The following is a 4193-nucleotide window of genomic DNA, read 5'->3' as shown; positions in this document are numbered from 1 at the left end:
ACCATGATGGAGGAAACAGTACAGGACTTACCACCTACCATTATCAACTAGAAAAATGGGAAAATACAAATAAAGGGTTTTTAGACATTGTACAACAGGCTTTAATCACCAACAGTAGAGAAAAAGTTAGGTGAGCTTTATAATCAATGATTTCTGCTTGGAAGAACTTGCTGGGCCCTGTTGTGAGGAGGTAGCTCCCAAGCAGAGTTCAGTCATACTTTCATAGCTCAAGGCAAATAAGAACAGGGACCTATATGTCAAACAATTCCCAGAAATCACAAAGGGGTGTGAAAGCTCAAGTTCCCAAAAGTCAGAATGTAGATTCCTCACCAACCACCTAGAACATTCAATAGAGACACCAAGAGAGCTAAACTAGGCCTAATGCAAAGACTGTCCCAAACTAACCCTACCACAGCTTCCAAGAAAGCCCTAATTGGATAACACTGAACTGTAAGTAACTTAACTGCTTGGCAGAATAAAGTTAGATAATAACAAATAACAACTTGAAGGAAAATTTAAAAATACAACGCTCAGCAACATGAAATTTATAATGTACAGCATTTCAATAAAATATTGTTACACATGTGAGAAGGAAAGAAAATTAAATCCTTAGTTAAAACATAAATCAGTCAGGGGCACCAGGGTGGCTCAGTTGGTTAAGCATCTGACTTTGGCTTTGATCATGATCTCACGGTTCGTGGCTTCGAGCCCGGCATCTGGCTCTGTGCTGACAGCTTGGATCCTGGAGCCTGCTTTGGATTCTGTGTCTCCCTCTCTCTCTGCCACTCCCCCACTCCTGCTCTGTCTCTGTCTCTCTCTCTCTCTCTCTCTCTCAAAAGTAAATAAACATTTTTTTAAAAAGATAAATCAATCAACACAAAAAAAAACATAAATGATAAAGATGAAAATGTTAGCATAAACTGACTTTAAAATAGGTATCAAAAAGTATACTCAAGAATTTGAAGAGTAACATGAACATAATGAGACAAAGCATGAAATACATAACAAAAATATAAAACTTCTAGACAAATACAATATCTGCAAAGATAAATTCCCTAGAAGAAATTAACAATGGGTTAGGCATAAAACATTTAATTTCTGTAAAGGAAAAGAGTGTTTAAGACAAATGTTAAAAACTCATTTAAAATTTTAGGTAGAAATAAAATTTTATGTACCATAAAAATTATAGGAGGGAAATAGCATATTATTTGAAGATACACTGCAATAAAAGTGTGTCAGTCAGAATCTATACAGGATAGAGAAAACACACAGTACTTTGAACAGGGTAAATATAATAGAAAACATATTAAAATCTGTTTGTTTTTGGAAAATAAAAACATGAAATATAAACCAGAGAACAATAAAACTGATTATCTATATGCAGAGTGGAAAGAATCAGATGGAAGGGATTTGGGATAGAGTGACACTGTTCTGAGTATACCTTTTTAAAATAGTTTCTATTTGGAAGTATTCTACATAATCAAAAATTTAAATCAAATTAACATTTAACAAGAAGGGGAGGAAACACCTAAAACTAAATGCAACCCCCCCCCAAACAAAATTAACCCAACAGTATTTCAAATAAAGGACATAAATACACTAAGGAAGGAAAATATAATAATACAAGTAATTTTTGAACACAATACTTTGACTATATACTGTCAATCTAGGGAAAGCAAAGAACTAACAGATTTTGAATTCTTAGTACATTTGTTATTCTGTGTATAGATAATTGAACAAATGAGTTAATGTTGTTGTGAGTCAGGGTTTTCCCTGTGAAATAACAGAGATACAAATATAGAAAAACCCTGTAGGTTTGGTTTGCAATTGAAAGCATCAGTATGCACTCCTAATTTCATGTATATATGCATATCATAGCTCTGTTGAAAGGGTCTGGAGGCAATAATACACCAATAATGAGCATATCTACTGCCACAAAAAAATCACCAAAGGTGAGTCAAGAAAAGTACAAAATGAGTCTAGAACATCTTATTGTGTAAGGGGGATAGTATTCAAAAAAAATAAATAAATAAAGGATAAGAACAAATGTCAAGAAGACACAGAAGCTAAGCTATAGGGTCTCCTGTTGGCCAAATTTGGAACAATTTGAAAATCAAAATAAATAACATAGTAATGGAGTATAACCCAATGATTAGAATAGAATCTGTAAGTCCATACTGATGAAAGATGCGAAATAGATAGATGATAGATTGATAAATAGATGATAGATGAGAGAGAGAGAGAGAGAGGTAAGATGATAGAAAAAGAAGGAAGGAAGGAAGGAAGGAAGGAAGGAAGGAAGGAAGGAAGGAAGGAAGAAAAAAAAAGTAGAGACAGGCAGACAGGAAGAAAGTTATCTCCATTACAGTAAGATGACACCACAAATACAGATAGTGATGGAGTTGGAAATTTGTTACTTTGCAGCCCTCATAGTGTACTTGCATAGTGGCTTCAGAGTGTACTTGAGCTCATACCTTTATGGAAAACAAATATTAACTGAAGTTATATTTTCTTATGTGCAGTTCCTTTGCCTTTGGTCTTACAGAATCCACTCATTCCCAAACTTACTTAGGCCAGAACCTTTTCTCCCTATCCCTGCAGTGAGGTGGTTTGGTTAATGTCATATAGTCAGATCCCTGTGTGACAGTATGTCTTACATTCTGAGCTCTCCCAATCTTCTAAATTGCTTTTTTATTTGCACACAATAAAATTCATTCTGGTGCTATAAAAAGTCTTAGGGGTTTTGACAAAGGCACAATGTTGTATATCCATCACTCCGGTATTGTATATAAACTTATCTCCACAAATCCCTGCTTCTTGACCTAAACCAGCCTGCCTGCAAACATCATCAATGGCCATGCCCTTAAAAAAAATAATTATCCTTTAAAAAATTCCTAGGGGACACAATCCCCCCTCCTTTCAATTTGCCACACTCCCCAGCCCAAATCTCCTTGGCTTCTTTTTTTTTTTTTTTTTTTCTTCCTATTCCTTCAACCCCCACTCCCAGCTGCCTGTATTTCTTTAAGGAAGGTTTTTTTCCCCCTCTCCTCATCTCACACTGTAGGACTGTATGAACAGGCCAGATGAGCAGTCGAATTTTCCAAGGAATAACTTCACCAAGATGTCCAGTGATAGGCAACGATCCAACAATGAGAGCCCCAGCACTGGCAATGGTAGTTCAGAGGCACATCAGAGAGATCTAGCTGTTCCAGAGCCTGAAGGACAACAAGAAGGAATATCTTCTGTCACCCAGCAGGAAAAACAAAACAAACAAAACACAAAAACACCAAACTGTCTAGGAAAACCACTGCTAACTTACCCACCAGTTGTGTGAAAAGACTTCAGAAGGAGCTAACCGAAGTCATCCATGTTTCTCCTCCCAACTGCCATGCTGGTCCTAAAGCAGACAACATTTATGAATGGAAGTTAACTATACTTGGTCCACCAGCCTCTGTGTGTGAAGGTGGTGTGGTTTTTCTGGATATCACATTTTCGTCGGATTATCCATGTAAGCCACCAAAAGTTACTTTCCACACCAGAATCTATCACTACAACATCAATAGTTAAGGACTCATCTGCCTCTACATCCTTAAAGACAACTGGAGTCCCACTTGGACAATTTCAAAGATTTTGCTGCTGACTTGTTCCCTTTGACACTCTGTAACTCTGCAGATACTCCAGTTGGAAGCATAGCTTCTCTGTATTTGAGGAACAGAACAGAACGTGACAAGAGTTGGGCAACACAATTCACATACTTTCTATACAATGAGAAGGAACAGAGACACCTTCTCACTGTGCTGCAAATCTTGCGGTTTTTTTAAGATTTTATTTTTGACTAATCTCTGCATGCAACGTGGGGCTCGAACCTACAACCGTGAGACCAAGAGTCATATGCTCTACCGACTGAGCCAGCCAGGCACTCCTGTGCTGCAAATTTTTATGGCCTTTACATTATGGATTTCTGTGTTGTTGGGGACAAAAAATGTTTTCTTCTACCATTCTATCTTTTTGGCTGGTCTAATAATCAAATTAACATAAAATAGATTAATGGGAGAAAAACAAATTTAATTACATACAAATGGAGATCCCAGAAAAACTTGAGACTGGGAACAAGTCAGGCGGTTGAGGCTTATATGCCATCTTGAGTAAAGGGATGAGATAGAGGCTGGGGGCTTCAAAGGGTAGGAGGATGA

General features: G+C 37.1%; 1 pseudogene; it reads left to right on the top strand.

The window, feature by feature from the left end:
• Positions 1–2962: 2962 nt before the first annotated feature.
• LOC121031377 (ubiquitin-conjugating enzyme E2 E3-like) lies at positions 2963–3821 on the top strand (annotated as a pseudogene).
• Positions 3822–4193: the final 372 nt, after the last annotated feature.

The sequence above is a fragment of the Herpailurus yagouaroundi genome, unplaced genomic scaffold (genome assembly GCF_014898765.1).
Source record: "Herpailurus yagouaroundi ecotype Mexico unplaced genomic scaffold, PumYag 141, whole genome shotgun sequence".
In the NCBI taxonomy this organism is placed as follows: Eukaryota; Metazoa; Chordata; class Mammalia; order Carnivora; family Felidae; genus Herpailurus; species Herpailurus yagouaroundi.
The sequence above is the reverse complement of the archived record's forward strand: the minus strand, read 5'-3'. Positions and strand labels throughout refer to the sequence as shown.